This window comes from Castor canadensis, chromosome 6 (genome assembly GCF_047511655.1).
Source record: "Castor canadensis chromosome 6, mCasCan1.hap1v2, whole genome shotgun sequence".
Classification (NCBI taxonomy): Eukaryota; Metazoa; Chordata; class Mammalia; order Rodentia; family Castoridae; genus Castor; species Castor canadensis.
This window is the reverse complement of record NC_133391.1, coordinates 46,296,794-46,315,100: the sequence shown is the minus strand read 5'-3', so window position 1 is coordinate 46,315,100 and position 18,307 is coordinate 46,296,794. Positions and strand designations below refer to the sequence as shown.

Sequence of the window (18,307 nt, the reverse complement as noted above, 5' to 3'; positions counted from 1 at the left end):
GTATCAGTAACAAGACAGAAATTATGAAAAGGAGCCACATAGAAATTCAGGCATTTAAAAGCACAGTAACTAAAATAAACAAAGCACTAGAGGGTTTCAACACATCGGAACAGGCAAAAAAACAAAACAAAACAAAATCAGTATACCTATAAATCAATCAACTGAGATTACCCAGTATGAGGAACAAAAAGAAAAACACATTTTAAAAAATGCATAGGATCTAAGATACCTGCAGGACAACGTTGAACATATCAATATATACACATAATGGGAGTGACAAAGGGGGAAAGAACATTTGAGGAAATGTATAAAAATTCCTTCAAATTTAATGAAAAGCATTACCTAAACATCCAAAGAAGATCAAGGAACACTCAAAGAGATCCATACCTAGCCATCATAACAAAACTGTCAAAAGACATGGGATCCTAAAAGAAGCAAGATTCTCAATAACATCAACAACTAATTTCCATCAGAAATCATGAAGGACTGATGCCAAAGGGAAAACATTTCCAAATGACTGAAAGAGAGACTTTCAACCAAGAATTCTATAGTTACTTTTCAAAAATGAAGGCTAGTAAGATATTCAAAAATACTAAAAAATAACATAGAAGCTGAAAGGAAAAGACAGTAGACAGTAACCTGAATCCCATATGAACAGCATGGTGAATAAATGCGGGCAAATATAAAAAGTACAATTTTTTCCATTTGTGACTCTTTTTCACCTGATTTAAAAAAACATATGAAGCTGTCTCCTGTGTAACAGTAATAGTACAAAGTAAAGGGAGGTGTTAGAGCTATATAGAGCAAAATGTCTATATATATTATTGAAATTAACTTAAGCTAGACTGAAATAAGAAAATGACAAGAGATTTAAATGGTACACTGGAGAATATTCATTTACTACAAAGGGAGACACTAGAGGAATAGAGGGACATATAGAAAACAAATAGCAAAATGACAGGTATACATCCTCCCTTTACCAATAATTACATTAAATGCAAATCAACTGAGCACTCCGACCAAAAAGCAGGTATTAGCAGAATGAATAATCCAACTACATACTGTCTGTAAGACACACACTTTAAATTCAAGATACCAGTAAGTTCAAAGTAAAAGGATGAAAAAAGATACGCCATACAAACAGCAATCAAAAGAGGGCAGAAGCTGTACTTAGACATAATAAAGACAAACATTACAAACAAAACAGACATTTTATAATAAAAAGCTCAACCAAAAAAATGTACCAATTATAAACATATACACTCAACAAAAGAGCCCCAAAATACATGAAGCAGAAACTAATGGAACTGAAAGAACAAAGATAATCCAAAATTAGTATGTGCAAACTTAAATATCTCACTTCCAGTAATGCAGAGTAAGACCAATAATCAACAAAGAAACAGAAGATTTGAACATTACAAACTAACTAGACCTAACAAAATCTAGAGAATACTCCACCATCACCAGCAGAATATACATTCTTTTCAGTTGAACTAGGAACTTCCTCCACTATATTCCATGTATTAGGCCATGAAACAAGTCTTAACACATTTAAAAGGAATGAAAGCAAAGTATGGTCTCTGGCTACAAAGGAATTAAACCACAAATCAAAAACAAGGAAATATGAAGAATTAACATGTAGAAATTAAGAAGCAAACATCCAAATAAGTCAAAGAAGAAATCACATGGGAAATTAGAAAATATGTTCAAATAAATGAAAACAAAAACACAACATACCAAAATGTAGGGGGTAAACTGAATGCAAGGAAGGTTCAAAAGTGATGAACCTTCAAATACACTGACTTAAGAAAAGGTTTAGATTACTACAGTCAGGAATGAGAAAGGGGTCACTACTACCAATTTTACAATAAAAATTAAGGACTTAAGGAAGCACACAGACAACTGCATGCCAACAAATGATGCAGATAACATGGACAAATACCTAAAAACACAAATTATCAAAACAGATTCAAGAGGTAGGAAGCCTTAATAGATCTCTAACAAGAGATTTAGTAATCAAAGCAACTTCCCACTTAAGAATATAATAATAGTAAGCCCAGGAACAGATGGCTTCTCTGGTGAAATCTACATTTAAACCAAATGTTTTAAGAACACCAAAACTAAAACCAAAACCAGAAGCATCAAAAATATAATTTACAAGTATCCCTTACAAGTTAGGTCACAAGCCCTTCCCCACGTTAAAGATCCCTAGTCCAAAAATCTGAAATTCAAAACTTTTCGAGCATCTGATGCTCAAGTGGTAAATTCTATTCAAATATTCCAAAATCCATAAAACTCTGCAATCTGCAACATTCTGGCTCTAAACATCCAAGCAAAGGGCTTGTACCATCTAGATCCAGTTATCTTCCTGCCCCAATCTGAACTGGATACTCTTCAGGCCACCACCAACATCCTAGGGATTCTCTTCATCCCTTTTCTGTATTGGATCCTAATTCCTGGATCTTTGTGGTTTACCTCATCACTATGATGGAGCCTGTGCCTTTTAGTAACTTCCTGAGACACAGTGCATTTGAAGTAAATAGAAATTCTACCTCCTATTTTTCACTTTTACACCCATTCCCCTACACTTGACAGCTTGGTAGGGTATAGAATGGTCTGGAAATAACTTTCCTTCAGGATTTCAAAGGGATTATTCCATTATTACTTTCCAATACAAACTCACAGTTCCTTTTATGGGTTTTGAGGATCTTCCCTTTATTTCTGGTATCTGAAATTCCATTGTGTGTTTTGTTTTTTTCAGTCATAATGTAGAACATTCCATGAGCCGTTTTATTGTGAAAACTTGTCTTGTTCAATTTAATTTCCTCCACCCATTTTCTTTCATTCTACAATTATTTTTCATACTAAAACTGCAACTGTGTTCTACTTTTATGTTCTCCCACTTTACATCTTTCAGTCCTTTGTAGATTTTTAACCTTATTTTCAAATGTTCCCAACTCTTCTATTATTTAATATTTAAATGTTTCAACCTATTATTTCGTATTCTAAATTTCTAAGAGCTCTTCCTTGTTCTCTAAGCATTGGGTTTTTTAATAGTATAATGCCAAAGATATTAGTAACATTTTATATAAAGTTTTTGTCTTCTACCTCTTCTCTTTTAGTGAGCCACTCAAGTGTTTGTAAGTGGGTGCCACTACAGTATGACCGATCTGAGCCGTTTACCTGATGAATCCTCATTAGTTATGAATTTTTGTCCTTATCTATTCAGTTCACTTAAGAGGACAAATTTTCCAATCTCACATCCGGGGGGTAGATCCTGTCAGCCAGTATTTTCAGAATTGGGAGGGGAACCAAAGCTGGAGTTAATTTTCCAGTTCAACAAGTAGAATCGTTCAATTCTTCCTGAATTTAGTTATGATGCCTTAAACCTCAGCTGTGACTAGTATTCTCCAGCTGAAAGTAAGAGAAGAAACTTGGATGAAGGTAAGAGACCCTTTCCTGGCCCTATGCGTGTTACTTACTTGTTATACAGATAATTCTTTCAGAAGTACCTGCAGTCACCAATTCCTGAAGCATTCCAGATCTCTGGATCATCAATCCTAGACCAATTCTAGGCCTTTCTCACTGATTGTGGGAGTCAGCTTTCCCTACAAAGTTACTTATTTTCTAGCTTCCCAAGTTTTACTTCAGTCATCACTCCTCTAGTTTTGTTGAGATTATATGCCTTTTTTTAAACATTTTAACTCTAGTAGGAAGTTGATAGCAAATAAAGTAAATGGCCATTTAATCCACCATGTTTAGATGAATATTTGAGTCACCAGTTTTTGTGTCATGCCCTCATTGTTCATTTCTAAATAGTATGAAATGACACTCAAGTTCCAGTAGGACAGACGATTTTAAGAGTCTAAGTAAATGATTGTTTCAGCTCTAACATCGTTTTATTACATTATATGGTAAAAAGTATTGACTTATCCAATTTCTCTTACATGAAATTCAAATTCTCTTTGAGACCATTTTTAAAAAATGGTTAAGAATTTGAAAAGAATACATATTCTGTATTGGAACAAAATTTGACACATCTTATTATGTAATACATATTGCTATTCAAATCCTTACTGCCTTAATTTTTGTCTACTTGATCTAAAAAATTCTGAAGGGTAAATTACTATCTAAAAAGATTGGTGTGGGCTGGGCATGGTGACACACACCTGTAATTTCAAGGTTTAAGGCCAGCTTGGGCAAAGTTAACAGGAAGTTAGCAGAAGTTCCTATCAAAGACAAATGAAAAGGCCTAAGAGTGGAGGCATGACTCAAGTGCCCCCACACTACAAGAGTAGTAAGGCCAAGAGTTTAATCCCCAGCACTGCAAAAAATAAAAAGACTGGCATTACCAATTTCTCTAACGATGCTCTACTGCATGTTTCAAAGCTGTCTGTTAATTACACAAAATTCAAGCTTGATATTATTTAGTGGACCTAACTTTTTATTAAATTAAAGAAACTCCTGTTTTGGGCTGGACATCAGTGGCACATGCCTGTAATTCTAGGTACTCGGGAGGCAGAGATCAGGAGGATCACAGTTCACAGAAAGAGTGTGTGAGACCCTATCTTGGAAAAGCCCTTCACACACACACAAAAAAACAAAAGGTGGAGGAGCTGATGGAGTGACTCAAGGTGTCAAGGTGTAGGCCCTGAATTCAAATCCCATTACTGGAAAAAAAAAAAAGAACTATTTCATTCAATTGTTTTGGCCTGGAGTTATCCTGTTTGGTATCAACAATGCAATAATCACTCTACTGCTTACAAGTTTTTGAATGTGTTGCCATTTTTTATTTTCAACATTTGTGTCATTTTGTTTAGATAAGAGACAAAAACACAGCAAAGAATTTTTAATCCAATCTTTAATAGGGAGGAGGAGGAGCAGAAATCAATACTGGTTAAATTAAAAAGCTGTTGGCAGGGTCTTAGGTAATTAAACTTGAAAAGAAAGTTGGCGAATCAGCTTAGAAAGTAAGGTGAACCAGGAGGTGGTTAGGTGAACAATACCCCACACTAAAGAATTGTCTACTCAGGCATTTGTATCACTGTTTATAGCACCACTACCTTGAGACATTCACTTCATGGAATAAGACTTTTGAAAAATTACAGCCACTGAAAATTACCTCTATACCTGTTGCCTGTATAAACTGATTCAATGACATCAATGTATTTAGAATAACCAAATTAGTTTCCTAGTGCCTAGCTCTTTCAAACTGCTACCTTTCCTCTCATATGTAGTCCTTTTTCATTGCAAGCAAGCAGGTATGGATAGGTATATTCTCAAGAACTCAGGGGCTACACGGAGGTACAAACTGGGGACGATTTAAGCAAGATTCAGAGCAAAGCTTTCAGGAAATCATCTATACTAATCCCAGGATAATCAGGGAACAACAGTTTTCTGTCTGTACTTACTATACTATTTTTATAGAAATCCTAAATTTTAGAGGTATAGATGAAATCTCTAGTTGCCAGTGATAACAGGGGGCAACCTATTTTCTTTTGCTTTAGGTGACTTGCTTCAATAGGTATCCCGGACACAGCGAAATATACCTCTCTATTATGTACCCAGAAACTATTAACATCTTTAAAAACTGAAGTTAAGATTATACTTATTGTTACAGCGACTAATTTATATATTAAAGTTAACATACTATCTTAAAACTGTATGATTGACTCCCAAATTTCTGTCCTATTTTCTTCTTTAAAAAGAGGAGATTTTTTATTTTTCCATTATTTTATAGTGTTCTAATCTTCTATTTCAAGAATGACCTTTACTCATTGTAAAATACAATGTACACTCGGTTAAAGAGCCTTAAGGCTGGAGGTGTGACTTGAAGCAAGACAGCAGGCCAAAAAAAAAAAGCTTTTAAAAACTTCAGTAAAGCTGAGCACTTTATTGAAGTGGCTTGTACCTGTGATCCTAGCTACTCAGGAGGCAAAGATCAGGAGGACTGCGGTTCAAGGGCTGGCTTTAAGAGCCCCTATTTTGAAAATATCTAACACAAGAAAGGGCTGACAGAGTGGCTCAAGTGGTAGAGCACCTGCCTGGCAAGCCTAAGGCCCTAAGTTCAAACCCCAGTATCACACCCCCCGCCCCACAAAAAAAATCCAAAAAACACTTCAGTAAAGACAAACACCCTCAAGGTTCCAATATAAAATAATACTAGAATTACATTTTTTCCCCTATAAAATTAGTGTAGGGCTGTGGTTTCCATTTCCACCACAGCCAAAGGGGAAAAAAGTGTCTCCAAACGTGCTTTAAAAATAAGAAACTATTTAATAACAAATAAAAACAATGATAGCTCAGATTATTAAGTTTTATTATCTCCTGTTTTCCCTTAGCTCCTGTCTATCAATAGGGAGTGTCTCTCATCCCAAGGCTAAAATGTACTATTAAAACTGAAAAGTTCAGCATTATCACTACAAGATCTCTTACCATTCATCTCACATTTTTTTTTTTTTTACTTCAAAGTACAATTACAGAATAACTTTCTTGGGTTTTAGTTTTCAAACCAAACTTACCAGGAAAAAAAAAACATACAAATCAGTTAGTTTTTTATGGGAAAAAGCAGATGTACACCTCAATTAGCATTTATAACTCATAAGCAAACTCTATCTCCAACTAAATTTATCTTGACTAACCGATGATAAACGTGTTTTTTATCTTAACTCTGCACTAAGCTCCCATACTTAGCTCCTGCCATGATGTTTCGCATGATTTATTTTAAAACTACCCTGACTTCTACTGTACCCTCCCCCAACCACCAAGATAATAACCTCAAACAGGCCTTCTTCACTTCAGTCTCATCTCCAATCCTGTTATATCTGGCTATTTATGTTTTCATATTTCTTCATGTAGTTCTGGTCAATGTCTGTAGAACTCCTTATTTCAAAATTTTAGTCCAAACTTCAGGTCACTCCAGTGCATGCCACCTGATCAAGTTTTTTATGGCATTTGTTTAAGAGACTAATTTAACCAAGGAAAATGCCTGCATTCCACAATTCCCATCTCTGATGTTTTTTGACATCCCTTTCTCCATAGCTGATAGTCTCTTTTCTTTCCAGCCTATTAAAACCACTTCCTCCACAACTGGGTAAATAATTACTTTTGCCAAGAGGCTTTATTAACTAACCCACTCTTATGATATAATACTCATATTAAATTTTGTGTCAGCTCAGTAACTCAAATGCATCATGGTTAAATACTCTCCAAGTTGTTTCTTACATCATTAGTTCTTTGGAGCAGGAAACATCCTATTCTGTGTCTGTGCATTCCTATCTTGAGGTTTTAAGTGAATTTTTCTAACCCAGCTAAAACAATTACACAAACAAGAGTATTCTAAATACAAAAAGCACGATCTCCTAAAACCAAACTCAAACATGGTTTTAAAACAACATGAAAACATAGAACATACTCTTCAATTTTTCTATATTCAGAAGTCAGTTCTTAAAGCTAAGTTTAATAACATTTTAATGTTTGTGATTTTTCTAAATGTAGTACCAAAAAAGCTATGTATAAAATCTTAATATTTTGTAGAACAAACTTTCTGCGTCTAATCAATTTTGCTTTAGCCTTCTACACTTCAACAAAAGTTATTATAAATTAGCAAACGAGATTTTTATTATTTCCTCAAGAAAACTATTAAAATTCTTGGAGCAACAGTATATTAAACTTATTTTAAAAGACAAAAATTCTTTATATGGAGTACCAATTTTCATTCTCACCATCAAAAGTATTCATAATTCAAATGTTTATGAGAAAGTCTTTTCATGGCAGTTTCTACACAATGTATCCATTCCTCAAAACAAAGGTATAACAGAATGTGAAGACACATTATTGTGTATTTTATAACTTTATTACAAGTAATACATATTTCAGAAAGAAACTTTTTCCTCAAAGCACCACTTCAGTATTATACTATAAGGCTGCCACTGTTCAGTATTAATAAATAATCATGATGTAACTACTAATTCCAGTTAGAAAAAAAACGCTAATTCAAGCACTAGAAGTAAAAATCATGATCAACAATTCCATTTCAATTCTCAGTTGATAAAGTCTCCTTCATGGGCTTTAGCCATTCAAATTCCTGTGCAACGATCTGTAAGGGAACATTCTAGTTATTTATACATAAACAAATGTCGAAATTTTTCTGTTGGAGAGGTAGATACTAACTAACTATAAAAAGAAGTACACCAATTTATTCTTATCTGTATATTCATAGTAAGAAACACTCAAATACCTTATTAAGTAACCTGAAATGCCTGAAAGCTAACACACATAATGCCTAGAAGCTACTATTAAAGAGGCTCCAAAAGGCATCTATATAAGGAGGCATCCAAGACCTCCTCCACAAACTTCTTGGCTATATGCCTAGAGAATACTGCAATGAAAGCAAGCCAGACAACTATGTTATCTGTGGAGGTAGTTCAAATCTCTGCATTGTAAACAAGTTTGCAGGTCATAAAACTAGCTTCTAAAAGATTACTATTAATGAAAACTAAGAAGCACCTCTCCAATCTTGGCATAAACCACACTGGAAAAAACCAGCAAGACCACAGTACCAACTATCATCTGATTTACCTCCATATTCACACAGCAATGCCAAACAAGGACAGAAAATAGATTCAGACATCAACTCTTACTACCCTTGAAAAGGAGGACAAATACGCCATCAGCAAGTTCAGAAACAAGGAAAACTAATTTATGATGATAGAGGTCAGAGCAGTGGTTACTTCTATGAGGGGGGATTAATAGGAGGGAACACAGGCACCTTTTTCAGTGCAGAAAATGTTCTCTATTATGGTCTAGGTAAAAGTTACCTGAGAGCATTTATATGTAAAAATTCTCAGTTGTATTCATAAGATACGTATACATCAGTGTATGTAAGTTACACCTAAATAAAACATATTAAAAACAAGTCACCAATAATGGCAAAATCCAAAAACCTTTTCTAAATTCTCTTTTTTGATCAACCTGCTTCACACTGCTTAATCAACAATACTCCCTAAATGGAATTCTTTGAGTTGACCTTTGAATCTCCACGAGTCCTTGGTATTTTTCTCGCATTTTTCTTATGCTGCATCATATTAACTCTCCTCAACATTTTAATTCAATATTCCTTAAGTGCTCAAGGATTAGGCACAATTCAATATATTATATCTGTTGTCTGTCTCTCACCCACACCCCTGACCAAAATTCCCTAAAACTGGATTCAAATCATTCTATTACCTATGTCTCCTATTAATTCCCATTAATTCTTTAAAGGAATATTTTTCAAGTATCCCATTATGTCAGTCATCTTTTATTTTGGTGGCACTGAGGTTTGAACTCAGGACCTCACACTTGGTTGGTAGGTGCTCTTACCACCTGAGCCACTCTGCCAGCCCTTTTTTGTGAAGGGTTTTTCAAGATAGCGTCTCTAGAACCGTTTGCCTGAGTTGGCTTCAAATCAGGATCTTCCTAATCTCTGCCTCTTAAGTAGCTAGAATTACAGACCTGAGCCACCAGTGCCCAGCTCAGCCATTCTTTAAAGTATACATACTTTCAGCAATTTTCAAGTATACGATGTTAAATTATAATCACTAAACCCCACAAATTATATTTGAGTATGTAAATGTCATCCTCCCAAAGAGTATTAAGAAGCCAATCTTAACCTATTCTTTTAAAAATAAATATTATATTAGAAAGAACCAACAGTAACTAAATAGGATCTAAGTGCCCATTTAACCTACAAATAAACCTACAAATGTTGATTTTTAGTATTTTGGTTTTTATTTTAACATAAGACCTCAGGTTGGCCTGCAATTTGACATAATCCATGTTGACCTCAAACTTGTGATCCTCTGCCTCCCAAGAGCTGGGATTACAGGTATGTACGCCACACCCAGCCTATTTTTAATGGCTTCTGCAAGGAAGGTTAAGCCATGCATGAGTGGGTCACACCTGAAATCCTAGCTACTTGGGAGGATCGTGTTTTGAAGCCAGCCTGGGTAAATAGTTCTCAAGACCCTATCTTGAAAGTACCCAACATAAAACAAAGCTGGTGGAATGGCTTAAGTGGTTGAGCACCTGCCTAGCAAGGATGAGGCCCTTAGTTTAAACCTCAGTACCAAAAAAAGAAAATAAACTCAAAAAAGGAGGGTCTTATATTTTTCAAAGTATAAAAATATAAGAAAAATTGTTCTCAGATGGCTATAAATTGAATGCCATCTACATTTTACTTACATACAATTTTGAGTACAATGTCTAGCCAGATTAAACCTACTGCAATCCTAATCCACTGCAAATTTGCTCGCATTGGCTTCAGCTTTTTTCATCACAGTCACTCAATAAAGAAATGGCAGCATCCATTTTGGCCAGTATCACTGTACCAATGTCCAGCAGCTGAGACAAAGAGCCTTTATATGGTGGCATAAATAAACAATGTGGGCAATAAGACACCACTTGAAGTAAGGGTAGGCAGAAAAAAATGCATTTATAATGTGAAGATTTAAAACCAGGACAGAATTTTCAAGCTGTACAACCAGGTAAAAGGACAGACATACAGGAAGACAAGGAGGCAGAATTAAAAGGTCTCATCTCTAGAGTCAAGATACACCTAGGCTCAAATTCGGCTGCTCCACTGTTTACTATCTATATGACCTGTAACTGAAATGCTTCCGTCTACGTAAAATGGGTATATATAACTCACAGCACTAAGTAGCATATAAATATTTAGTCACACAGATTTTAATTAACATCAGTGTCACTTCCCTTTCAATACTGATCAAAGAATGGAGATAAGATTATGGGTGATTTTGCCCTTCATCTTCCAAACTGCTAAAATTACAACTTAAACATGAATGAAATTTTTAATATTTCATATTCATATGTGACCTTAAAATTTTTACTGGTTGCCTTTTACAATTTTATTTAAAAGCTTAAAATCTGTGTTTGTTGTAGGGGAGGTAGGTGGCAGAAAGAAAATTAAAAAGGAAAAAAAGATGACAGTATACCAGCACAGACGCACTCACATACATACATAAATACACAAGTGTGGAAAAGGAAAGTAACAAAGGGAAATACCATGTTTGGGGAAATTCCCAACTCAGACTAGCCAATGAAAACATCCCATTCCTCCTCAAACTAGCTACTGTGCCAGCCACTCCTCACTCTCACATAGGATTTATATGTGCACTACATACAAGTAGCCACTTGCCCTCTTGCCTCTACTAATGGTTACTACTATCCCATGGTCAAACTTTAAATTCAGGGTGCTGTAAACAAAGACAAATCAGCATCTGGTTGGGAAATAATTTCACTAAAAGGCATTCATTGCCAAGTATATCCACTCATGAGCTGTCAGTCATCAAATGGAATGTTATCCTGAAATATTTAACCTGGTTTAAGTTTTGTTCTAGAATCATAGAAGGCACACTTTGATGTCTGCCTTCTTTCTTTCTTTGTAACAATCTGGTCTTCATAGGTATGGCCTAAAAATGGGACATTAGCAAAAGCACACAATTCCAAATCACCACAGGTGATCACTTCAAGCCATTACAGAAAAGTCAAATAATGGCAGTAAACAAACAGCTATTATAAATTCAGTAACTAACGTTTACTCAGTATTCGTTATATGCCAGAAAGCTATGGACTTCTTACAGATTCTGTAACGTGAACCCTAAGAACATGGTACTGTTAAATCCACTTGCCTCGTGTTCACACTGGTAAATATGACCACCACCAGTTTTACTTCAAAGGTTATTCTTTTAAAACTTATCCCTTCCTGCCTTTTTATACATGCTTAATTACAAATACAACTGTCATTCTTTATGTACATGGATATACACACTACATTTGCCTGTGGGTAAAATATTCAGCAAGTCAGTAGCAAACAGAACCAATTGGTTCCAACTTTGGCAAGGCTTTTATCTACCTTCACAAGCCACTCAAGACAAATTGGAAATCCCCCTTCCCCTACAATAAATGGTGCTTTGAATGTACTAGTTATATTTAACACTCTCCTCAAGAAACCAGTGAGTGTGTGTATATGTGTCTGTGCATGTGTGCATACCTTAAGCTTGCAAATAAAACAATAAACACCATGAGAGAGTATTAAAATATTTTTTAACTTAGATAAATTGATAGAAAACATAAACATGCTTTGTAAACTGTACTATAATCCTGTCTTTTTCTTACTTTCAATTGTCCGTTTGGCTCTTAATATGTTTATGTTGTAGAAAGTTTTGACAAAACTGGGGGTGTAGCTCAGTGATAGAAAGTGCTTAGCGTGTTCTAAGCTCTGGGTTCAATCCCCGTTATCTTCCCCCTTCACCTAAGTAACATTGTCTTTTCAATTTAAATGATACACATGCTCTCTAATCAACTTCAATTCTATCACAATCTAGACTAACAGAAATAAATTTCATGGAACAAATTACGTTACCTGTACTTTTATTACAAAATCACAGACTCAAGAATCCTAAATGAAATGGGAAGGCTACAGGTGGAGAGAGAAGAGATAAGACAAAGATCAACAGAGGGAGAGTGGAGAGGAAATTTATCTCTTGGAAAAGTCAACCTTAATCCAGTCTCACTCCTCTTACCCCCACCCCAAGAGAAATGTGCTCTGCTACTGGTTCTGCCCTGGCAGACTCTTTCTCCTTTTCCTCTTGAAATCTGCTTTTCTCCTCCTGGAAAGTTACCTTACAGGACTTTTTTTTGTTTTTCTTGCTAACATTCCTCAATTGTCAAAGAATTTCTTTTTTGTTTGTTTTATTTTTTGAGACGGGGCCCCAAACTCACAATCCTCCTGCCTTGGCCTCCTGAGTGCCGGGGCATGTGTGCACCTCCACTCTGGCTTATCTCTAATCTCAAAGGATTGATCTTGAATTTAAGAATATAAAAGCATACTAACTCATAATCACATAAAAGTTCCCAGTAAGGTCAAACAGGAAGTAACTACACCTTGGTAACTCTAAGAAAAATTAAAGAGTAGAGCAATTGAGGCCTTTAAGAGATGAGAAAATAGCCTATTTCAAGTGGATTCAGTCTCCCAGAAAAAAAGACTGAATTGAATATGGTGTTCCATTACCCTCAGGTCTCATGTGGTACTTGTTTGCTTAAGAGGGAAGAAGAAAAATACTTTGGCCAACCAGCAGGGTGAGCTAGTGCTAGAATCAATTGTACAAATGACTGGCACTATTAAAAGCAGTTATTTCCTTCTAATAAACCTTAATCAAAAACTCTACTTCCAGAACACTTCAGTCAAAGCTACACCTCATAACTTTGCTCAGTATTTACATATTCCCCATGTATAAAACACAGAGATTAAATTTTAGAACATTTAGAGCTCACTTGATTATCCCAATTATAGTATCCACTGTTAATTTTCATGTTTTATTTTACAAGGCTATCAATTTTAAAAAATTAAAAAACTTTTTTGACAGGGCTGCTAAAACTGTTTCATACATTAGGCTAGATAATTCGATATACCAATTTCTACATTTGCTACAAACTACAACTGCCTAACTATCTGACAGAAAAGATGTCCTGAAAAAAGTATTCCCATAGAAATAAGATCCACTCTCCTCCCCACCCCCATTAACATCCCAAGAAAAAAAACCAAATAAGTAATCCTAAGCAACTAAGAGTCTTGGGGGTTGCAGAAGGCGGACCTGAATGTTCTCTAAATTACACCTTCCCTGCCATCTTGTGACACTCCTAGACTCTTTTTTTTCCCCTTTCTGCTGGGACCCATCAGTCTTGACTCAACCAAACTCTCTCTCCTGTAACTTGAGTGATAAACTAAACCTTGGAGAGTATGTCAAGTTTGCCAGTAACAGACTCACTTTACAGATAACCTCAAAGTAACCCTAATTATCACAAAATAATGTGTAATTAAATCTATTCATTTACATAGTGTTGAAAATTATGAAATAGCTACCAACTTTCTTAGGAAAATCAGTAATTGAAAAGCACCTTAAGTGACCTATAAGAGCCTTAAAACAATTTAACTGTTTTTAATGAAGCTGACATTCAAAAGGTGAAGTATCATTGAGGGATCCCACCATAACTAAGTTTACTATTTGTTCAATTTCATAACAGACTTGTAGTAGTAATGAGTCTTAAAAAGTTGTTTTAAGAAGCAGCAGTTTCAGTGGCATGTTTATTTATCCAACCAAAATACCATTACAAGATGAAAGGTACTAGCACTACCTTCTTTAGCATTTCTCTCACGTCCCACATAGTAACTGGCAATAATGGCATTTGTTCCAAACTTTCCAAGAATCAAGCACTTGGTTGTTTTTTCACTTTTTATTTCCAGGGCAAGTCTGCTTCTGGAAAATCTCAACCTATAAGCAACACTGCTCTGAAATCTCTGTACTTTGTATCTGAATATATTTCAATGAAAACCACTTTAAAAATGGTGTCACATTTAACACAATAAATGTCAACTTGTTGTCACAGAAGTTCTCATTAATGATAGTGTTTAATTAGCAGGTACTCTCAATACACTCCCTTTGTTTTGTTTTTTAAACATTATCAAATATTGTGGATATTCACCTTCTCATCCAGGCAATATGACAAATAAAAACGAGATAGAAGTCAAAAGACTTCTAAAAATTTTCCATTTTGCCACTAATTTAACTGTCCCCAACAATATATTGTAAAGAGAAGAGGTAAGAATAGTGGTTCTTTGAGAGTTCTTCCACTGTAAAATTTTATGATCCAGGAATACATTTTAGTAAGGTTAATATATTTCCTACTCGATTTAACAAGGCTGTGCTCTATTTGAAGAAAAGGGTTGAAAGGGAAAATACACTCTTGAAAGCAAAGAAAATGACAGCTTCAAGTAATGGTGAAAAGTTCAGATTTCATTTTGAACACAGAAATCTAAATAAATCAGTGATCTAAATGTCTTTAACTATGCCTTCAAGTTATACTGTTCATGGCAAATACAAAACATTACCTGTTTTTAAGTTTGTACTTCAGTAATTAGTTAATTCCAATATAAAGTACAATGTAAGGGCAGTATAACTTTAAATTGTGAGAAACTGTAAAACTTACAGCCATGATTTTAACCATAATCAACACACTACTGCACTAATCGTAGTCAGACATTTATGTTTCTCCTATTTGTCTACACTAAGTTAAAATTTCATTATAAAACCTGGGCTTTTTTTCCTTAGCAAACCTACCAAAGTACAGAATTGCTAACATCAAGTTCCCTGGATACTTACACACGGCAAAGAGCAGGTTTCTTTGAGGAGCTTTAGTTGTCTAGTTTTTGAAATGCTTTCCTTGTTGTAGGACCAAACAAAGTTAACTAAACTACTGCAGAGAAGGACGACACAATTAAGGCAAGTCTAGTTCATCACCCAGATGCAACTGCCTGGGCATCCGTCAGGACTGGCCAGACAGATGATGGTGTGTGGGTACTTCTGTTGAAATGTATTCACTTGTATACAGACCGGGACCATCATGGCAGGCCCCCGGTGGTGTGTATCACCTCGTGGAGATTAATGACCACACAAAATCTGAAGTCTAAATAGAAAAGTTTTATAACAACTATATTTAAGTCAATCATACTTAAAACAGTTCAAGAAAAGTTCTCCACTACTGCTGCTAAACCACGGATGGATCCCAACACGACAGTCGTCTGTGGAAGTGTGGAAACAAGAAACCTTTAGCTCCACCACCTAAGTTTCCAATCACTGAGAACGGTCTGGGGCAACTCATCTTCAGGCTCTCGGGAGAAGTGGAGCACACCTGCTCTCCTCTGGCAGAGATTAAGCTCCCAGGGACACAAAGGCCAGGGAATCAGACCTGGAGAGGCAAAAAGCTTTAGCTGGACACCCACCACGGCCCTGGCAACCCAGACGCTTGGAGCCATTTACCTCTTGCTGCTGTGCCCCGGCACCTAGCGGCCCGAGATGCTGCAGGTGGGGAGGGGGGCGCGCGGCCCGCCCCGCCCCGTCCCGTCCCGTCCCGTCCCTTCCCGTCCGCGCCGTCCGGTCCCGGGCACAGTGACCGCCCGGCCGCGCGCGGCGCTCCGGGCCGGGACGCAGCAGCCGGCCGCACACCGCAGGGTGGGGGCCGCCCCGTTACTCGGCGCGCTGCAATGGCGACCGCCGGGCTCCCTGAGCGGCCGACCTCGGCCCCTTCCCCCGCCTGCTCACTGGCTGCTCCGCTTCATGTGACTAAACAAAACCCAAGTCTACGCCCGGCTCGGCCTCTTTGTGTCCGCCGCCCGTCCTCCGACGTCGCGGCCGAGAGGCCCCCGCCCGCCGAGTCCCCGCCCGCGGCGGCGGCCGCCCTCACCTCCGGCTCCGCGGCCCCCCGCGGCCGCCGCCGCCCCGAACCCGGGGCCCGGACTCCTTGTGCAGCACCAGCTCCGCCTCCTCGGCCGCCGCCGCCATCTTAGCCTGTGCGGCAAAACGCGTCCTTTGGATGGCTGGAATCCAGCCTAGGGCGCCGCTCCCCGGGCCGAGCGCCGGGGGCCGGGTCCCCACGCGCTTCCGCCACCCTCAGTCCCGCCGCCGCCACAGCCCCGGGGCCCGAAACCCGCTCGGGCCCCAGCTAATCCGACCAAATAACCCCTGAAACTCACAGTTTGGTGCCGTGTGCGTCAAACCGGGGCGACGTTGGGAGCGCGCGGCGTCCCCGCGTCACACGCCGCTCTGTACGCTACTCGGCTCCAACGGCCCCCTCCGCTCCCCGCTTTTCGCCTCCGGCCCGGTTCCCACGGCGCAGGCGCGCGACTTTCCCGCCTCTGCCGGGCCAGGCCGGGCCGGGCCGGGCCGCGGGGCTGCCCGGCGAGGAGCGCGCGGGCCAGTGAGACCACCCGGCGGCACAACAGGGAGCGCTTGTCCCCCGGTACCCGAAACCAAGCAAGGTCACCTCCCCCCGCGCTGACCTAATCTCTCCGAGGAGGTTCCCGCCCAGAGTAGGCACGCTCCAAATATGGTGGTGACCAAACTCCGCAAGACCCAGACACCAGGCATGCCTAGGCCCTTTAAGGTGGAGCAGGCCCTCTCTGGGATCCACGATCACGAGCTGGCCAGAAGCCCCTTTCTTTTCCTACTGTTGAGGAAAACTGCTACAGAATGCAGTGTGCGCCAGTCATAACTGTGGAGTCATAGAGGAGGGTTTTAGGATCCTAAGGAGACCAATCGGGACGTGCCTGGTGGCCAGGCAAAGCATCAAGAGTGGCCTGTACCCTAAAAGGTGCCCGGGTCTCCTCTAGTTTGACTCAGTGGATACTTTCTCTCTGCATGACTGCATATGTCTTGGTTCTCCAAGTGAAAGTTCCCTAAGAAGCGTCTGAGATGCTGGTTAACACTTCAAAGAATCGATAGATTCCCCAGAGTGTCCTGGAACTCTACCTTTTCAACAAGCATTCACCACAGGATTCTGGGAACAGGGAAACACTGATTAGAGGCTAATCTCTGCTTTTGAAATGAAGAAACAAGTTGCTAACCTGTTGACGAACCAAAAGTTCTTGAGGAATACATTAGTCCTGCCTGAATAAATCTTTTGGCTTCTATGAACTGCTTTTATTCAGTAAAAACTTTTAAAAGTTTTCATTAGTTGAGCAGCTGTATTAAAGTATGTCCCTCAAAACCCTCAAGATGTTTTGACATTCAGAGGAATATACCACAGTTGCACTTATTTGACAAAAATGACAAAGTGTCTCCTACAGGATGCTGCCTTCATCAGCAGCAGATTCCAAAATAACATTTACTTGATGAAGCACATTAATTGCTTCATTAGTTAATACTAACAGTTAGTACCTGAATGATTGCTGTGTACCAGGCATTTTTCTAATTTGTTCAATTTCATTATAACCTAATGTGGCAAAGATCCATTAGGCAGTTTTCACAAAGTCAAACAGCTCTTTGGGCTCTTTGCAAAAGCACATTTCCATCTTCATTTGCACAAACAGGTAAACAATAAAATATAATTGTGCACATATTTTCAGCCATTTGGGGTACCCTTTAGATCATTTCATTTGGAGAATCCATTAAAACCAGACATTCACTGTTTACTACTGGACTTCGGACAAATAAAATTGTTATACACTATGGAAATTCTCACCACTACAAAATCATTTAGCCACCACCACCAACAGCAACAACAAAAAAAAACTGTACATGTATATCAGTGACTAACATGCAGAGAGATCACACCACAAGCAGATACAATCGCTCAGAATTCAGCAATGACCAGGAACTTGTCTCAGTAATAATAGTGGTTGTTTATATTGGAACTCAGCAATTGAACTGTAATACTGTGAAAATAGTAATAATAGTAGAAGTAAGTCTAG

At 38.1% G+C, this 18,307-nt stretch overlaps 1 protein-coding gene across 13 annotated transcripts in view; it reads right to left on the bottom strand.

Annotated features, from left to right (window-relative positions):
- Positions 1–17,053, bottom strand: part of Znf644 (zinc finger protein 644) — a 99,405-nt gene extending 82,352 nt beyond the window's left edge. For 2 of the 13 annotated variants that reach the window (XM_074076505.1, XM_074076500.1), the window contains exons 1-2: positions 16,303–16,567; positions 15,222–15,807 (exon numbers count right to left, since the gene is read on the bottom strand). The gene's annotated coding sequence lies outside the window, so the exon portion shown is untranslated. Of the gene's footprint in view, positions 1–3,183; positions 15,202–15,221; positions 15,808–15,878; positions 15,898–16,302; positions 16,568–16,591; positions 16,735–16,897 lie in introns of those variants that run through there. The other 11 variants (XM_074076513.1, XM_074076502.1, XM_074076516.1 and 8 more) reach the window with 11 other exon arrangements.
- Between the last annotated feature and the right edge of the window lie 1,254 nt (positions 17,054–18,307).